We start from the raw sequence: 21,353 nt of genomic DNA, 5'->3' as shown, positions 1-21,353 counted from the left end.
TGCTTCAAGAATCAAATTTATGATTTTTCAGATTATCAATAACATTTCTCTTTGTTCATTATTCTTTCAAGAGCCAACAATTTTAACATTCATAAACAACAAGATAAAAAATATGCACTGTTCAAGCATTCATTCAGAAAACAAAAAGTATTGTCACCACATCAATGTAATTAAAATAAATTCAAGGATGAATTCAAAACTCATGTACTTCTTGTTCTTTTGTATTAAAAACATTTTTCATTTAAGAAAGGTGAAGGATTCATGGAATTATTCATAACCTTAAAACATAGTTATTAAATACTAATGATCATGTAGTAAAGACACAAACATAGGCAAACATATAGCATAAAAACCGAAAAAAAAAATAGAGAAATAAGAACAAGGAATAAGTCCACCTTAGTGATGGTGGCGCCTTCTCCTTGAAGGACTAATGATGTCCTTAAGCTCTTCTATGTCTCTTCCTTGTCTTTGTTGCTTGATCCCTAGTGATTTTGGTGCTCCTATTCTTAGTTGCTCCCAATAATTGTGTGAAGGAAATTGTATCCCCTGAGGTATCTTAGGGATTTCCTGATGAGGGAATTCCTCATGCTCTTGTTGAGGTCCATGAGTGGGCTCTCTTGATGTGCAGTCAAATGCTCTATTACTGAGCTATGGACCCTTGAGATGAATCTTTCCATCTCCTGTGACTCAGAGTTGGAAGCTTTTGTCTTCTCTTTCCTCTTTCCAGAGGTTTCTCTGGCCTTAGGTGCCATAAATGGTTATGGAAAATCAAAAAAGCTATGCTTTTACCACACCAAACTTAGAATGTTGCTCGCCCTCGAGCAAAAGAAGAAAGAATAGAATAAGAAGAAGAAGATATGGAGGAGAGGGAGAGAGGTGTGTGTTTCGGCCATGTAGGGTGGGTTTGGGTGGGAAAGAGGTGATGGGGAAGAGAGATTGAGGTGATTGGTGAAGGGTGTTTGGGGAAGAGTGTTATTGGATTGTGTGAAGAGGAGAGAAGGTGAGTTGAGGTAGGTGGGGATCCTGTGGGGTCCACAGATCCTGAGGTGTCAAGGATTTAACATCCCTGCACCAATTAGGCGTGTAAAACGCCATTTGAGTGCAATCCTGGCGTTTAACACCAGATTGATGCTTGTTTCTGGCGTTAAACGCCAGCTCTATGCTTGTTTTGGGCGTTCAACGCCAGTCTGCAGCATGTTTCTGGCGCTGAACGCCAGTTCCATGCTTGTTCCTGGCGTTTAACGCCAGTTCTCCTCAGGGTGTAATCCTGGCGTTTAAATGCCAGATTGTTGCTTATTTCTGGTGTTCAACGCCAGATTCATGCTCTGTTCTGGTGTTGAACGCCAGCCAGATGCTCCTTACTGGCGTTTAAACGCCAGTAAGCTCTTCCTCCAGGGTGTGCTATTTCCTTTGCTGTTTTTGATTCTGTTTTTAATTTTAGTATTTGTTTTGTGACTCCACATGATCATGAACCTAAGAAAACATAAAAGAACAATGAAAATATAAATAAATAAAATTTGGATTGCCTCCCAATAAGCGCTTCTTTAATGTCACTAGCTTGACAGTGTGCTCTCATGGAGCTTCACAGGTGATCAGGTCAATGTTGTGGACTCCCAACACCAAACTTAGAGTTTGAATGTGGGGGTTCAACACCAAACTTAGGGTTTAGTTGTGGCCTTCCAACACCAAACTTAGAGTTTGATTGTGGGGGCTTTGTTTGACTCTGTATTGAGGGAAGCTTTTCATGCTTCCTCTCTATGGTTGCAGAGGAAGATCCTTGAGCTTTAAACACCAGGTAGTCCCCATTCAATTGAAGGACTAGCTCTCCTCTGTCAACATCAATCACAGCTCCTGCTGTGGCTAGGAAGGGTCTTCCAAGGATGATGCATTCATCCTCCTCCTTCCTAGTGTCTAAGATTATGAAATCAGCAGGGATGTAAATGCCTTTAACCTTTACTAACATGTCCTCTACCAATCCATAAGCTTGTCTTACTGACTTGTTTGCCATCTGTAATGAGAATGTGGCAGCCTGTACATCAAAAATTCTTAGTTTCTCCATTATAGAGAGTGGCATAAGATTTATACCTGACCCCAGGTCACACAGAGCCTTCTCAAAGGTCATGGTGCCCATGGTACAGGGTATTAAGAATTTACCAAGATCTTGTTTCTTTTGAGGTAAAGTTTGTTGAACCTATGTATCTAGTTCACTAATTAGCAAGGGAGATTGATCTTTCCAAGTCTCATTACCAAAAAACTTGGCATTCAGCATCATGATGGCTCCTAGATATTGAGCAACTTGCTCTCCAGTTACATCTTCATCCTCTTCAGAGGAAGAATAGTTTTCAGAGCTCATGAATGGTAGAAGGAAGTTTAATGGAATCTTTATGGTCTCTATATGAGCCTCAGATTCCTTTAGGCCCTCAATATGAAACTCCTTCTTGTTTGGGAGACGTCCCATGAGGTCTTCCTCATTGGGATTCACGTCCTCCCTTTCCTCTCTAGGTTCGGCCATTTTGATTATGTCAATGGCCTTGCACTCTCTTTTCGGATTTTCTTCAGTATTGCTTGGGAGAGTACTAGGAGGAGTTTCAGTGATTTTCTTACTCAGCTGGCTCACTTGTGCCTCCAAATTTCTGATGGAGGACCTTGTTTCACTCATGAAACTTAAAGTGGCCTTAACAGATCAGAGACTATGTTTGCTAAGCTAGAGGAGCTCTGCTCAGAATGCTCTGTCTGTTGTTGTGAAGATGATGGAAAAGGCTTTTTATTGCTAAGCATGTTTCTTCCACCATTATTAAAGCCTTGTTGGGGCTTTTGTTGATCCTTCCATGAGAAGTTTGGATGATTTCTCCATAAAGAATTATAGGTGTTCCCATAGGGTTCACCCATGTAATTCACCTCTGCCATTGCAGGGTTCTCAGGATCATAAGCTTCTTCTTCAGAAGATACCTCTTTAGTACTGTTGGATGCATTTTTCTATCCATTTAGACTTTGAGAAATCATGTTGACTTGCTAAGTCAACATTTTATTTTGAGCCAATATGGCATTCAGAGCATCAATTTCAAGATCTCCCTTCCTCTGAGGCATCCTATTACTCACAGAATTCCTCTCAAAAGTGTACATGAATTGATTATTTGTAACCATGTCAATAAGTTCTTGAGCTTCTGTAGGAGTTTTCTTTAGGTGAATAGATCCACCTGCAGAATGGTCCAGTGACATCTTAGAGAACTCAGATAGACCATAATAGAATATATCCAGAATGGTCCACTCTGAAAGCATGTCAGAAGGACACCTTTTGGTCATCTGCTTGTATCTTTCTCAAGCTTCATTGAGGGATTCACCATCTTTTTGTTTGAAGGTCTGAACATCCACTCTAAGCTTGCTCAGATTTTGAAGAGGAAAGAACTTAGCCAAGAAGGCCGTGACCAGCTTATCCCAAGAGTCCAGGCTATCTTTAGGTTGTGAGTCCAACTATGTTCTAGCTCTGTCTCTTACAGTAAAAGGGAAAAGCATGAGCCTGTAGACTTTAGGATCTACTCTATTAGTCTTAACAGTCTCACAGATCTGCAAGAACTCAGTTAAAAACTGATAGGGATCTTCTTATGGAAGTCCATGAAACTTGCAGTTCTGTTGCATTAGAGCAACTAGTTGAGGTTTCAGCTCAAAATTGTTTGCTCCAATGGCAGGGACTGAGATGCTTCTTTCATCAAACTTGGAAGTGGGTGTAGTATAATCACCAAGCATCCTCCTTGCATTATTGTTGTTGGGTTTGGCTGCCATATCCTTTTATTGTTAAAAAATTTCAGTAAGGTTGTCTTTGGATTGTTGTATTTTAGCTTCTCTTAGTTTCCTCTTCAGAGTCCTTTCAGGTTCAGGATCAGCTTCAACAAGAATGCCTTTTTCCTTGTTCCTGCTCATATGAAAGAGAAGAAAACAAAGAAAATATGAAATCCTCTATGTCACAGTATAGAGATTCTTTATGTGAGTAGAAGAAAAGAGAAATAGAAGGATGAGAAGAGGGGAAATCCGAACACAGAGAGAAGAGAAGATCTGAATTATGAGTAGAAGAGAAGTGTTAGTAGAAAAATAAATAGAGGGAAATGAGAAATGGAATTTTCAAAAATTAATTTTGAAAATGAGTTGGTGATTTTCAAAAATTAAGAGAGGAAATAAAATTAAAATTAGAATTTGAAACAATTAGTTAATTAAAAAGAATTTTGAAAAAGGGGTGAGGAGTTTTCGAAAATTAGAGAGGGAAAAGTAGTTCGTTGGTTTTGAAAAAGATAAGAAATAAACAAAAAGTCAATTAGTTAGTTGAAAAAGATTTGAAAATCAATTTTGAAAAAAATAAGAAGTTAGAAAAGATATTTTGAAATCAAATTTTTGAAAAAGATATTATTAAAAAGATATTTTGAAAAAGATTTGAATTTTAAAGTTAAAATTAATTACTTGACTAACAAGAAACTAAAAGATATGATTCTAGAATTTAAAGATTGATCCTTTCTTAGCAAGAAAGTAACAAACTTCAAATTTTTTAATCAATCATATTAATTGTTAGTAAAATTTTCGAAATTTTGAAAAAAAGATAAGAAAAAGATTTTGAAAATCAATTTAAAAAAAAAATTTGAAAATAATAGAGAAAAAATGAAAAAGATTTGATTTTTTTTTGAAAAAGTTTTGAAAAGATAAGATTTTTAAAATTGAAATTTTGACTTGACTAACAAGAAACAACTAATTTTAAAATTTTTTGACTAAGTCAACCCAAAATTTCGAAAATTATGAGTAAAATAAAGAAAAGATATTTTTTTATTTTTGAATTTTTAATGATGAGAGAGAAAAACACAAAAATGACTCACAACATGAAAATTATGAATCAAAATACATGATGCATGCAAGAACACTATGAATGTCAAGATGAACACCAAGAACACTTTGAAGATCAAGATGAACATCAAGACTTATTTTTGAAAAAATTTCAAGAAAAGAAAAACATGCAAGACACCAAACTTAGAAATTTTTCATGTTTAGACACTATGAATGCAAAAATGCATATGAAAAACAACAAAAGACACAAAACAAGAAAATATGAAGATCAAACAAGAAGACTTACCAAGAACAACTTGAAGATCATGAAGAACATATGCATGAATTTTCGAAAAATGCAAACATTTTTGAAACATGCAATTGACACCAAACTTAAAAATTGACACTAGACTCAAACTAGAAACACAAAATATTTTTGATTCTTATGATTTTATAATTTTTTTGTATTTTTCGAAAATTTTATTTTTAGAAAAACGAAAACAAAGCAAAAATTTTTTTGAAAACTTTTTGAAAAGAAAATTACATAATCTGAGCAACAAAATGAACCGTCAGTTGTCCAAACTCGAACAATCCTCGGAAACGGTGCCAAAAACTTGGTGCACGAAATTGTGATCATCAACAATAGTGCCAATGGGCTTGGTGCTCTAAAACGTGAATCACACTTTGTCACAACTTCGCACAACTAACCAGCAAGTGCACTGGGTCGTCCAAGTAATACCTTACGTGAGTAAGGGTCAATCCCACGGAGATTATTGGTATGAAGCAAGTTATGGTCATCTTGTAAATCTCAGTTAGGCGGATTCAAATGGTTATAATGGTTTTCGAAAATTAGAATAAATAAAGCATAAAATAAAGATAGAGATACTTATGTAAATCATTGGTGGGGATTTCAGATAAGTGTATGGAGATGCTTTGTCCCTGTTGAATCTCTGCTTTCCTACTGCCTTCCTTCAATCCTTCATACTCCTTTCCATGGCAAGCTGTATGTAGGGTGTCACTGTTGTCAATGGCTACTTCCCATCCTTTCAGTGAAAATGGTCCTCTATGGTTTCCCGCATGGCTAATCAGCTGTTGGTTCTCGATCATGTCGGAATAGGATCCATTGATCCTTTTGCCTCTGTCAATACGCCCAACAATCGCGAGTTTGAAGCTCGTCACAGTCATTCAATCCCTGAATCCTACTCGAAATACCACAGACAAGGTTTAGACTTTCTGGATTCTCATGAATGCTGCCAATGGATTCTAGCTTATACCACGAAGACTTTGATCTCACGGAGTGGAAGGCTCGGTTGTCAGGCGAGGGCAACCATGCATCGTGCATCAGGAATCCAAGAGATACTCACTCTAGCTTTCGCTTGTAGAACGGAAGTGGTTGTCAGGCACGCGTTCATAAGGATGGATGATGATGAGTGTCACGGATCATCACATTCATTAGGTTGAAGTACGAGTAATATCTTAGAACAAGAATAAACTTGAATTGAATAAAGGAACAATAGTAATTGCATTAATTCTCGAGGTACAGCAGAGCTCCACACCCTAATCTATGGTGTGTAGAAACTCCACCGTTGAAAATACATAAGTGATCAAGGTTCAGGCATGGCCGAATGGCCAGCCCCAAAGTCTAAGAACTAAACGTCCAAAGATAGATACCAAGATGTCTAATACAATAGTAAAATGTCCTATTTATACTAGACTAGTTACTAGGGTTTACAGAAATAAGTCTAAATGCAGAAATCCATTTCCGGGGCCCACTTTGGTGTGTGCTTGGGCTGAGCTTGAGCTTTACACGTGTAGAGGCTTTTCTTGGAGTTAAAGACCAAGTTGTAACGTGTTTTTAGCGTTTTACTCTGGTTTATGACGTGTTTCTGGCGTTTGACTCCAGAATGCAGCATGAAACTGGCGTTGAATGCCCGTTTGCGTTGTCTAAACTCAAACAAAGTATGAACTATTATATATTTCTGGAAAGCTCTGGATGTCTAATTTCCAATGCCGTTGAGAGCGCGCCATTTGGAATTTTTTAGCTCCAAAAAACCCATTTCGAGTGCAGGGAGGTCAGAATCCAACAACATCAGCAGTCCTTTTTCAGCCTGAATAAGATTTTTGCTCAGGTCCCTCAAGTTCAGCCAGAAAATATCTGAAATCACAGAAAAATACACAAACTCATAGTAAAGTCCAGAAATGTGAATTTTACATAAAAACTAATGAAAATATCCCTAAAAGTAGCTAGATCCTACTAAAAACTACCTAAAAACAATGCCAAAAAGCGTATAAATTATCCGCTCATCAACTAGTTACTAGGGGTAAAGAAATGAGTAAATGTTGCAGAAATCCACTTCCGGGCCCACTTGGTGTGTGCTTGGACTAAGCATTGAAGCTTTCACGTGTAGAGGTCTTCCTTGGAGTTGAACGCCGGTTTGTAACTTCTTTCTGGTGTTTAACGCCAGTCTGGTGCTTCTTTCTAGTGTTTAAACTTGGTGCACGAAATTGTGATCTCAATAGCGCCAACAACTTGGTACGCACAATTGTAATCTCAACTCTTTTTCACAAATTCGCACAACTAACCAGCAAGTGCACTGGGTCGTCCAAGTAATAAACCTTACGTGAGTAAGTGTCGATCCCACGGAGATTGTTGGCTTGGAGCAAGCTATGGTCATCTTGTAAATCTCAGTCAGGCTGATTCAAATGGTTTTGGAGTTTTGATAATTAAAAGATAAATAAACATAAAATAAAGATAGAGATACTTATGTAATTCATTGGTGAGAATTTCAGATAAGCGTATGGAGATGCGTTATTCCTTCTGAATCTCAGTTTCCCTACTACCTTTATCCAATCCTTCATACTCCTTTCTATGGCAAGCTGTATGTTGGGTGTCACCGTTGTCAATGGCTACTTCCCATCCTCTCAGTGAAAATGGTCCTCTACGGTTTTTGTACGGCTAATCAACTGTCGGATTGCTCATCTCGGATGAAAAATACTATGCACAGATATCGTATGGCTAATCAGCTGTTAGTTCTCGATTGTGTAACAATAGGATTTACTATCCTTTTGCGTTTGTCACCACGCCCTACAGGCGCGAGTTTGAAGCTCGTCACAGTCATCCCATCCCAGATCCTACTCGAAATACTACAGACAAGGTTTAGACTTTTCGGATCTCAGGAATGCTGCCAATGGATTCTAGCCTATACCACGGAGGTTCCAATCTCAGATTCAGATGCCCCATTGTCAGAGGGGATTCAATGTGAATCATTGATTAGAAACCCAAGAGATATGCCTTCAAGCTTGTTTTCATGTAGAACGGAAGTGGTTGTCAATCACGCGTTCATAAGTGAGAATGGTGATGAGTGTCACATAATCATCACATTCATCATGTTCTTGTGTGCGAATGAATATCTTAGAATAAGAATAAGCATGAATTGAATAGAAGAACAATAGTACTCGAGGAATAGCAGAGCTCCACACCTTAATCTATGGTGTGTAGAAACTCCACTGTTGAAAATACATAAGAACAAGGTCTAGGCATGGCCGAATGGCCAGCCTCACTAAATGGCATATGAATTCGAAAATAGGGAAAAATACCAATTCCAAGATCAAGGATGATCAAAAGATGTCAGTACAATAGTAAAAAGTCCTATACTAAACTTGTTACTAGGGTTACAAGAACAAGTAAATGATGCAAAAATCCACTTTCGGGCCCACTTGGTGTGTGCTTGGGCTGAATATTGAAGCTTTTACATGTAGAGGCCTCCCTTGGAGTTAAACGCCTGTTTGTAAGTTGTTTCTAGCATTTGACTCTAGCTTGCAACTTGTTTCTGGCGTTTAACGCCAGAATATGGCAGAAAGCTGGCGTTGAACGCCAGTTTTCATCATCTAAACTCGGGAAAAGTATGAACTATTATATATTTCTGGAAAGCCCTGAATGTCTACTTTTTAACGCAATTGAGTTCGCACCATTTGGGTTTCTGTAGCTCCAAAAATTCCATTTTGAGTGCAGGGAGGTCAGAATCCAACAGCATCTGCAAACCTTTTTCAGCCTCTGAATCAGATTTTTGCTCAGGTCCCTCAATTTCAGCCAGAAAATACCTGAAACCACAGAAAAACACACAAACTCATAGTAAAGTCTAGAAATGTGAATTTTGCTTAAAAACTAATAAAAATATACTAAAAAGTGAATAAAACATACTAAAAACTATATAAAAATAATGCCAAAAAGCGTATAAATTATCCGCTCATCACAACACCAAACTTAAATTGTTGCTTGTCCCCAAGCAACTGAAAACAAAATAGGATGAAAAGAAGAGAATATATAATGAATCTCACAATATCAATGAAACTTAGTCCCAATTAGATAAGCGGGGATAGTAGCTTTTTGCTTTTGAACAGTTTTTGCATCTCACTTTATCCTTTGAAATTCAGAATGATTGGCATCTATAGGAACTCAAAATTTCAGATAGTGTTATTGATTCTCCTAGTTTAGTATGTTGATTCTTGAACACAGCTACTTTACGAGTCTTGGCCGTGGCCCTAAGCACTTTGTTTTCCAGTATTACCACTGGATACATAAATGCCACAGACACATAACTGGGTGAACTTTTTCAGATTGTGACTCAGTTTTGCTAAAGTCCCCAGTTAGAGGTGTCCAGAGTTCTTAAGCACACTCTTTTTGCTTTGGATCACGACTTTAACCACTCAGTCTCAAGCTTTTCACTTGGACCTTCATGACACAAGCACATGGTTAGGGACAGCTTGATTTAGCCGCTTAGGCCTGGATTTTATTTCCTTGGGCCCTTCTATCCACTAATGCTCAAAGCCATGGATCCTTTTTACCCTTGTCTTTTGGTTTAAAGGGCTCTTGGCTTTTTTTGCTTGCTTTTTCTTTTTCTTTTTCTTTTTCGCCATTTTTTTTGAATACTTTTTTTTTTCTTTCTTCTTCACTGCTTTTTCTTGCTTCAAGAATCAATTTCATGATTTTTCAGATTATTAATAACATTTCTCTTTGTTCATCATTCTTTCAAGAGCCAACAATTTTAACATTCATAAACTTCACTATAAAAAATATGCAATGTTCATGCATTCATTCAGAAAACAAAAAGTATTGCCATCACATCAAAATAATTAAACTAATTTCAAGATAAAATTTGAAATCCAAGTACTTCTTGTTCTTTTGTAATTAGGCACATTTTTCATTTAAGAGAGGTGAAGGATTCATGGAATCATTCATAGCTTTATGGCATAGACACTAGACACTAATAATCATGTGATGAAGACACAAACATAGACAAACATAAAGCATCAAATTCGAAAAACAGAAAAATAAGAACAAGAAAATCAAAGAACGGGTCCACCTTAGTGACGGTGGCTAGTTCTTCCTCTCGATGATCCAATGGAATGCCTGAGCTCCTCTATGTCTCTTCCTTGCCTTTGTTGCTCCATCCTTAGTGCTTTTGGTGCTCTTATCCTTAGTTGCTCCCAATAGTTGTGTGGAGAAAAATGTATCCCTTGAGGTTTCTCAAGGATTTCGTGATGAGGGAATTCCTCATGCTCTTGTTGAGGTCCATGAGTGGGCTCTCTTGTTTGCTCCATCCTCTTTTTGGTGATGGGCTTGTCCTCTTCAATGAGGATGTCTTCCTCTATGACAATTCCAGCTGAATTGCATAGGGATCACCTTTTTCTTGGCCACAACTTCATAGAAGTGATATTGATGGACCTTTGAGATGAATCTCTCCATCTCCCATGACTCGGAGGTGAAAGCTTTTGCCTTCTCTTTCCTCTTTCTAGAGGTTTCTCCGGCCTTAGGTGCCATAAATGGTTATGGAAAAATAAAAAGCAATGGTTTTACTACACTAAACTTAAAAGGTTTGCTCGTCCTCGAGAAAAAGAAGAAAGAAAGAAGGGGGAGAAGAAGAAAATGGAGGAGATGGAGGGAGATAGTGGTTCGACTAAGGGGTAGGAGAGTGTTTGTGATTTGTTAAAGTGAAGGAGTGAAGAGGGGTATTTATAGGGAAAGAGAGGGAGAATGGCCGAATGGAATTGGGTGGGTTTGGGAGAGAAAAGTGTTTGAATTTGAAAGTGAGGTAGGTGGGGTTTTTTGGGAGAAAGATATGGAGGTGATTGGTGAAGAGAATATAGGGAAGAGAATTGGATTTGATAGGTGGGTGGTGTTTTGGGTAGAGTGTTATAGAGATGTGTGAGGGGGGAGGAGAGAGAGGTGGGGTAGGTGGGGATCCTGTGGGGCCCACAAATACTGAGGGGTCAAGGATTTTTCATCCCTGCTCCTTTTAGGCGTGTAAACGCCCTTAGTGTGCAATCCTAGCGTTTAACGCCAGACTGCTGCTTGTTTCTGGCGTTAAACGCCAGATTTTATACCTTTTCTGGCGTTTAACGGCAAGCTGTTGCTTGTTTCTGGTGTTAAACGCCAGCTTTTATTCCTTTTCTGGCGTTAAACGCCAAGCTACAACCTGTTTCTGGCGTTTAATGCCCAGAATGGTGCCAGACTGGGCATTAAACGCTCATTCTGCTACCCTTACTGGCGTTTAAATGCCAGTAAGTTCCTCCTCCAGGGTGTACTGTTTTTAATGCTATTTTTTATTTTTCTTTAATTTTTGCATTTGTTTTTGTGACTCCACATGATCATCAACCTAAAAAAAGGAAAATACATAGATAAATAAAATTGGGTTGCCTCCCAATAAGCGCTTCTTTAATGTCAATAGCTTGATAGTGAGCTCTCATGGAGCCTCACAGATGTTCAGAGCAACGTTGGGACCTCCCAACACCAAACTTAGAGTTTGAATGTGGGGGTTCAACACCAAACTTAGAGTTTGACTGTGGGGGCTTTGGTTGACTCTGCAGTGAGAGAAGCATTTCTTGCTTCCTCTCTATGGTTACAGAGGGAGATCCTTGAGCTTTAAATACAAGGTAGTCCTCATTCAGTTGAAGGACTAACTCTCCTCTGTCCACATCAATCACAGCTTTTGCTGTGGCTAGGAAGGGTCTTCCAAGGATGATGGATTCATCCTCATCCTTCCCAGTGTCTAGGATTATGAAATCAGCAGGGATGTAAAGGTCTTTGACCTTTACTAGCACGTCCTCTACTTGTCCATAAGCCTTTTTCATATATTTGTCTGCCATCTCTAATGAGAATTTGGCAGCCTGTACCTCAAAGATTCCCATTTTCTCCATTACAGAAAGTGGCATTAAGTTTATGCCTGACCCCAGGTCACACAGAGCCTTCTCAAAGGTCATGGTGCCTATGGTACAGAGAATTAGGAATTTACCAGGATCCTGTTTCTTTTGAGGTAAAGTGTGTTGAACCCAGGTATTTAGTTCATTAATGAGCAATGGAGGCTCATCCTCCCAAGTCTCATTACCAAATAACTTGGCATTCAGCTTCATGATTGCTCCTAAATACTGGACAACTTGCCCTTCAACAATGTCTTCATCTTTTTCAGAAGATGAATAGTCATTAGAGCTCATGAATGGTAAAAGAAGGCTCAATGGAATCTCTATGGTCTCTAGGCGAGCCTCAGATTCTTTAGGTTCCTCAAATGGTAACTCCTTTTTGTCTAGAGGACATCCCATGAGGTCTTTCTCACTGGGATTTGCGTCCTCCTCCTCCTCTGTGCATTCGGCCACACCCAGTAAGGTTATGGCCTTGCACTCTCTTTTTGGGTTCTCTTTTGTATTGCTTGGGAGAGTACTAGGAGGAGTTTCAGTGACTTTTTTTACTCAGCTGGCCCACTTGTGTCTCTAAATTTCTAATGGAGAACCTTGTTTCATTCATGAAACTTAGAGTGGCCTTAGATAGATCAGAAACTAAGTTTGCTAAGCTAGAGAGACTCTGCTCAGAATTCTTTGTCTGTTGCTGAGAAGATGATGGAAAAGGCTTGCTATTGCTAAACCTCTTTCTTCCACCATTATTGAAGCCTTGTTGGGGCTTTTGTTGATACTTTCATGAGATATTTGGATGATTTCTGCATGAGGGTTTATAAGTGTTTCCATAGGGTTCAGCCATGTAATTCACCTCTACTATTGCAGGGTTCTCAGGATCATAAGCTTCTTCTTCAGAAGATGCTTCTTTAGTACTATTGGATGCATTTTTGTAATCCATTCAGACTCTGAGAAAACATATTGACTTGCTGAGTTAACATTTTGTTCTGAGCCAATATGGCATTAGAGCATCAATTTCAAGAACTCCCTTCCTCTGAGGCGTCCCATTACTCACAGGATTCCTTTCAGAAGTGTACATGAACTGGTTATTTGCTACCATGTCAATGAGTTCCTGAGCTTTTGCAGGTGTTTTCTTCAGGTGAATGGATCCACCTGCAAAATGGTCCAATGACATCTTAGACAATTCAGACAGACCATCATAGAATATATCCAGGATGGTCCATTTTGAAAGCATGTCAGAAGGACACTTTTTGGTCAGTTGCTTGTATCTCTTCCAAGCTTCATAGAGGGATTCACCTTCTTTCTGTCTGAAGGTTTGAACATCCACTCTAATCTTACTCAGCTTTTGAAGAGGAAATAACTTGGCTAAGAAAGCCGTGACCAGCTTATCCCAAGAGTTCAGGCTATCTTTAGGTTGAGAATCCAACCATATTCTAGCTCTGTCTCCTACAGCAAAAGGGAAAAGCATAAGCGATAGGCGAAATTGTGATCATCAACAATGGCTCCAACAACTTGGTGCTCTCAAACGTGAATCACACTTTGTCACAACTCCACACAACTAACCAGCAAGTGCACTGGGTCGTCCACGTAATACCTTACGTGAGAAAGGGTCGATCCCACGGAGATTGTTGGTATGTAGCAAGCTATGTTCATCTTGTAAATCTCAGTCAAGCAGATTATAATGATTATAATGGTTTTCGAATATAAGAATAAATAAAACATAAAATAGAGATAGAAATACTTATGTAATTCATTGGTGGGAATTTCAGAATAGCATATGAAGATACTGTGTTCCATCTGAATCTCTGCTTTCTTACTGCATTCTTCCAATCATTCATACTCCTTTCCATGGTAAGTTGTATGTTGAGTTTTACCGTTGTCAATGGCTACCTCCTGTCCTCTCAGTGAAAATGGTCCAAATGCTCTGTCACAGCACGGCTAATCATCTGTCGGTTCTCGATCATGTCGGAATAGAATCCAGTGATTCTTTTGCGTTTGTCACTACGCCCAACACTCGCGATTTTGAAGCTCGTCACAGTCATCCCATCTCAGATCCTACTTGGAATACCACATACAAGGTTTAGACTTTCTGGATCTTAGGAATGGCCGCCAGTAATTCTAGCTTATACCACAAAGACTCCGATCTTTCGGAATAGAGGCTAAGAGATACACACTCGTTCTAAAGTAGAACGGAAGTGGTTGTCAGTCACGCGTTCATAGGTGAGAATGATGATGAGTGTCACGGATCATCACATTCATCATGTTGAAGTGTAACGAATATCTTAGAATAAGAATAAGCATGAATTGAATAGAAGAACAATAGTACTTTGCATTAATACTCGAGAAACAGCAGAGCTCCACACTTTAATCTATGGTGAGTAGAAACTCCACCGTTGAAAATACATAAATGATAATGGTGTTCATTGGCTTCGGCCCCAGAGGGGGAACCAGAATAACCAAGATGACTAATACAATGAGAAAAAGTTCTATTTATACTCAACTAGTTACTAGGATTTACAGAAATAAGTCTAAGTGCAGAAATCCACTTTCGGGGCCCACTTTGGTGTGTGGCTGAGCTTGAGCTTTACATGTGTAGAGGCTTCTCTTGGTGTTAAACGCCAAGTTGTAATGTGTTTTTGGCGTTTAATTCTGGTTTGTGACGTGTTTCTGGCATTTTACTCCAGAATGCAGCATGGATTTGGCGTTGAACGGCAATTTGCGTCATCTAAACTCGAATAAAGTATGGACTATTATATATTGCTGGAAAGCTCTGGATGTCTACTTTCTAACGCATTTGAGAGCGCGCCATTTAGGGTTTTGTAGCTCTAGAAAATCCATCTCGAGTGCAGGGAGGTTAGAATCTAACAGCATCAGCAGTCCTTTGTCAGCCTCCTATAAGATTTTTGTTCAGGTCCCTCAATTTCAGCCAAAAAATACCTGAAATCACAGAAAAATACACAAACTCATAGTAAAGTCTAGAAATGTGAATTTTGCATAAAAACTAATAAAAACATCCCTAAAAGTAGCTAGACCCTACTAAAAATTACCTAAAAACAATGCCAAAAAGCGTATAAATTATCCGCTCATCAATAAGCCTGTAGACCTCGGGGTCAACCCCATTGGTCTTAACAGTATTACAGATATGCAAGAATTCAGTTAAGAACTGAAAAGGATCTTCTGATGGAAGTCCATGAAACTTGCAATTCTGTTGCATTAGAGAAACTAATTGAGGCTTTAGCTCAAAGTTGTTTGCTCCAATGGCATGGATTGATATGCTTCTTCCATGGAAGTTGGAATTTGGTGCAGTAAAGTCACCAAGCATCTTCCTTGCACCTCCACCATTGTTATTGGGTTCGGTCATATCTCTTTCTTTTTCGAGATTCTCAGTAAGGTTTTCTCTGGATTGTTGTGCTTTAGCTTCTCTTAGCTTCTTCTTCAGAGTCCTTTCAGGTTCAGGATCTGCTTCAACAAGAATGTCCTTGTCCTTGCTCCTGCTCATATAGAAAAGAAGAGAACAGAAAAGAAGAGGAATCCTCTATGTCACAGTATAGAGATTCCTTTATGTGAGTAGAAGAAGAAAAGAATAGAAGAAGAAAAATTCAAACACAGAGAGAGAAGAGAAGAGGGTTCGAATTATGAGTAGAAGAGAAGTGTTAGTAGATAAATAAATAAATAGAAGGAGATGAGAGAGAGAGAGAATTTGAATATTAAAAGAAGAGAGAAGAGAAATATTGTTTTCGAAAAAACAAGGTTAGTGATTTTCGAAAATTAAGAGAAATAAAATTAAAATTAAAATTTGAAACAGTTAGTTAATTAAAAAAAGAATTTTTGAAAAAGAGGAATGTGATTTTTGAAAATTAAAGAGAGAAAAGTGGTTAGGTGGTTTTGAAAAAGATAAGAAATAGTAAAACAAAAAAGTCAATTAGTTAGTTGAAAAAGATTTGAAAATCAATTTTGAAAAGATAAGAAGTTAGAAAAGATTTTGAAATTAATTTTGAAAAAGATATGATTTGAAAAAGATATGTTTGAAAAGATATGATTGAAATTTATTTTGAAAAAGATTTGAAAAATAAATTTAGAAGGATTTGATTTTTAAAATTAAAATTGATTACTTGACTAACAAGAAACTAAAAGATATGATTCTAGAATTTAAAGATTGAACCTTTCTTAACAAGAAAGTAACAAACTTCAAATTTTTGAACCAATCACATTAGTTGTTAGTAGAGTTTTCAAAAATTATGAAATAAAGTTAAGAAAAAGATTTTGAAAATCAATTTAAAAAAATTTCGAAAACATAAAAGAAAAATGAAAAATATTTGATTTTTGAAAAAGTTTTGAAAAGATAAGATTTTTAAAATTGAAATCTTGACTTGACTAACAAGAAACAACTAATTTTAAAATTTTTTGACTAAGTCAACCCAAAGATTTTGAAAATTATGAGATAAATAAGGAAAAGATATTTTTTTATTTTTTTTGAATTTTTAATGATGAGAGAGAAAAACACAAAAATGACTCACAACATGAAAATTTTGGATCAAACCTAATGATGCATGCAAGAACACTATGAATGTCAAGATGAACACCAAGAACACTTTGAAGATCATGATGAACATCAAGAACTTATTTTTGAAAAATTTTCAAGAAAAGAAAAACATGAAAGACACCAAACTTAGAGATTTTTCATGTTTAGACGCTAATAATTCAAAAATGCATATGAAAAACAAGAAAAGACACAAAACAATAAAATGTAAAGATCAAACAAGAAGACTTGTCAAGAACAACTTAAAGATCATGAAGAATGCAATCCATGAATTTTTCGAAAAAAATGCACAAATTTTAAAAACATGCAATTGACACCAAACTTAAAAATTGACACTAGACTCAAACGAGAAACACAATATTTTTGATTGATTTTTTTAAAAATTTTTTTGGGTTTTTTCGAAAATAATTTTGAAAAACGAAAAAGAAGAAAAATTTTTGAAAGATTTTTGAAAACTTTTTGAAAATAAAATAAAGGTTAAAATAAGAAGAAAATTACCTAATCTGAGCAACAAGATGAACCGTCAGTTGTCCAAACTCGAACAATCCCTGGCAACGGCGCCAAAAACTTGGTGCACGAAATTGTGATTTCAATGGCGCCAACAACTTGGTACGCACAATTGTAATCTCAATTCTTTTTCACAACTTCGCACAACTAACCAGCAAGTGCATTGGGTCGTCCAAGTAATAAACCTTACGTGAGTAAGGGTCGATCCCACGGAGATTGTCGGCTTGAAGCAAGCTATGGTCATCTTGTAAATCTCAGTCAGGTGGATTCAAATGGTTATAGAGTTTTGATAATTAAAAGATAAATAAAACATAAAATAAAGATAGAGATACTTATGTAATTCATTGGTGGGAATTTCAGATAAACGTATGGAGATGCATTATTCCTTCTGAATCTCTGCTTTTCTACTGCCTTCTTCCAATCCTTCATACTCTTTTCTATGGCAAGCTGTATGTTGGGTGTCACCGTTGTCAATGGCTACTTACCGTCCTCTCAGTGAGAATGATCCTCTACGGTTCCCCGCATGGCTAATCATCTGTTGGTTCTCGATCGTGTAGGAATAGGATTTACTATCCTTTTGCGTCTGTCACCACGCCCTACAGTCGCGAGTTTGAAGCTCGCCACAGTCATCCCATCCCAGATCTTACTCGGAATACCACAAACAAGGTTTAGACTTTCCGGATCTCAAGAATGCTGCCAATATATTCTAGCCTATACCACGAAGATTCTAATCTCGGATTCAGATGCCCCATTGTCAGAGGGGAGTCAATGTGAATCATTGATTAGAAACCCAAGAAAATTTTGATGATCGTTGATTAGAGGGGATTCAGATTCTAATCTAAAATTTTATTTTTATTTTTTTATTTTTTATTTTATTTTTTATTTTATTTTTTTGAAAAAATATTTACAATAACCAATAATAAGGCACACGTTTGCAATTCCCCGGCAACAGCGCCATTTTGACGATCGGATTTTCTATTGGTAAAGAAATTCACAAATATGATCGCGTCGTAAGTATAGCTTCTAAACCAACAGAAAATCCTTTCGTACAAATGTTTGGTTGTCACAAGTAAAAAACCCCTGATAAAATTTATAACCGAAGTTTTTAAACCTCGGGTCATCTTCTCAAGGAATTGCATGGTGTAACGACCGAACTCCCAGTATGCCATGGTCATACAAGAAGCTAAGTGTTACTAACTTATCCTTCCTAATTATTAACTATTATTTAATATATGAGCATGTTCCTTGTTAGAACGATGCCAATTTTTACGAGTAATTTTTTAATTTATTCGTTGCGGTGAAGAGATAAAATAAACAAGCATACATTGAGGGCAATAAAAGGAAGCATAGGAAAATATAGAAATATAATAGATAATATACATCATGTACACTATAACAAAACATGTTGCGTTTATACAAGATCAAGTCAATTTACATCCTCGTCATCCTACGTAGCTAATATATACACGACACTCCCTGGGCTTGGCCCAAACAAAAAGCCGCTAAACTGGTGCCCAGGCTAGCCTAACCACTATATAGCTCCTAGCTCTCGGGTGTACTAACACAAGTGAGAGACTAACTAACAGATAATGTCAGACTAGAGTGTCATCAAAAGAATGCCCCTTCTGTTGTCAAACTATATCTACATGTGGCCGTTCAGAGAATCGCCGTGAGGCTTGTCTATCTCCTCGTCCTGCTTTATCTCTATCTCCGGATCCTCCTCGTCCTCATTATCTGCAGCTACAGCTATACCCTCAGATCCACCAGAAACACTGCTGTCACTCTGTACAAATCCATTCGCGAGCACAGGTCCATTCGTGTATATAGGAGCTACCACGCCGTCCGGTAGTGCCGGCTCATTAGGCTGTGGAAAGTCAGGGATCGGTGAAGAACTGAAGATTGATGGTTTAGAAGTTATAGTAAACTCTCGTTGTAAGTATAGTTACTAAACCAAGCAATCAACCTTTCTTACAAACGTTTTGGTTATCACAAGTAACAAACCCCTAAATAAATTGATAACCGAAGTATTTAAATCTCGGGTCGTCTTCTCAAGGAATTGTAGGGAGGTATGTTCTTATTATTGGCTATGAAAAAGGTAAAATTGGGGGGTTTTGGAAATAAGGAAGAAGTATGACAAGTAATTCAAATGACAATTAAAATAAATAAATAACTATAAAATAAACTCTTGGCAAGATATGAAATTTCGGAAGTCCTATCCTAGTTACTCCTATAAGAATGGAAGTTAATCCCACTTAGTTAACTTTTGCGTAAGCAAGGGAAAGTCCAGTGAACCAATTGGTTAGATTTTCCAAGTCCTAGCCAACTCCTAAGGGAAGGCTAGAGTTAGTGGAATTCCAGTTAATTAGCCAACATAACAATCACTCATGAATAGTTGATAACTTAAGAGCTTCTAGTTAATCAATTAAAGCCAATAATATAAAAACTAAATAAGAATCTTAGATCTGAAATACCTCAAAATCATGAATTAATAAAGATATTAAATGTAACATGGGCAGTTGTAGCCAAATAAAGAAGTTGAGTTGAAAAGAAATAATCCTAAAGTGAAAAGAAATCCTAATCCTAAAATAAATTCTAATCCTAATCCAAATCCTAAGAGAGAGGAGAGAACCTCTCTCTCTAAAAACTACATCTAAAACTAAAATTATGAATTATAAAAGCCTAATGAGTCTCTGCATGTTCCCTGACTTTAATCTGTGTTTCTGGGCCAAAAACTGGGTTGAGAATCCGGCCCAGAATCTCTGCCAGCAACTTTTGTAATTTTGCAGATCGCGCACGTCACGCGGACGCGTCATTCATGCGGACGCGTCATTCGGCGTTTTTCTTTTCCATGCGGGCGTGTCGTCCATGCCTCCGCGTCACTTTTGCTTTCCCAATCCGCGCGTCCGCGTCACTCATGCAGCCACGTCACTGTGAATTTCTTTCTTCTGCGCGGTCGCGTCGCTGACGCGTACGCGTCACTTCTTGCTGGTCATCTCCTCAATTTCTTGTGTTCCTTCCATTTTTGCAAGCTTCCTTCCCAATCTCTCACTCATTCATGCCCTATAAAGCCTGAAACACTTAACACACAGATCAAGGCATCGAATGGTAATAAGAGAGGATTAAGATTAGCTAAATTAAGACCAAAAGAAGCATGTTTTCAATCATGTAATAATTTTAGGAAGGAAATATAAATGCATGCTAATTATATGAATAAGTGGGTAAAGACCATGATAAAACCACACAATTAAACGTCTTTCGGTTCCCCTCCGGGTGGCCATCCTAAAAGAAAAAGGGAAGAAAAGTAACCCAGAAATAAAGATAAGAAAATAAATGAAGTATGGATGGGTTAATGCCAAATGATAAAGGTCTCATTTACATGGAAGCTTTAACATGTACGTGAGAAAACAATAGAAGCCATGGCATGCCAGTGGTACAAAATGTACAACAATGGGGAAGAGAGTGGGTAATGAAAGACAATGTAAGTTCATGTCAATGCAAAAGGAATACAGGTATCATAAAAGATTGACATTGACAGAAAAATAGCATCACCCAACATTGTAAAACAAGTCACTAAAAATTATACCAGAAAAGATGCAACAGTTAAATAAGAAAATCAACACCAAAGGAAAAAATAATAATTTTAGAAAAGAAAAGAAAAATATGCACTAAATTAAAATGCAATGAATGAAATAAGCAAATAAATAAAATGAAAGATAAGAAGAATGAGAAGGGAAAGATGTGAGTAAGAAAGGAGGGAGGAAAAAATTAGGATTGGGAAAGAAAAGATAAGATATTTGGCAAATTAGGATAAGCTGTGCGGCGCAAGCAACGCGGACGCGTGGGGCACGCGGTCGCGTGACTTGCGTTTGAAGTTAATCGATGCGGTTGCATGACACGTTTTATGCTACTGGCGCGAGGGCAGCCTCGCGCTCGCACAACTCTCTGTTCAGAATCTTATTTTGCCAAATTTTGGGTGACGCGATCGCGTGAATGGCCAATATGGGGATATGACACGGACGCGTGAGCCATGCATCCGCGTGGTAAGGTTGTGCTTTCAGCACCAGTCCAGCACCACTCTAGCATAACTTTCGGCTATGCACCCTTTTCACGTCGATTTTCATGGCACGCGGCCGCGTGGGTGATGCGGTCGCGTGGGAGGCCAACGTTCCCACATGACGTGGTCGCGTGGGGTCAAATTATGCTATAGGCACGCCTCCAGCCACACTCTCGCATGACTCTCTGTTCAATTCTTTTCTTCCCAACGCACTAGCGACGCGGACGCGTCAGCGACGCTGCCGCGTCGCGTGCGTGTTTTTCC

The sequence above is a fragment of the Arachis hypogaea genome, chromosome 1, assembly GCF_003086295.3.
Source record: "Arachis hypogaea cultivar Tifrunner chromosome 1, arahy.Tifrunner.gnm2.J5K5, whole genome shotgun sequence".
Taxonomy (NCBI): Eukaryota; Viridiplantae; Streptophyta; class Magnoliopsida; order Fabales; family Fabaceae; genus Arachis; species Arachis hypogaea.
This window is presented reverse-complemented; position numbering follows the sequence as displayed.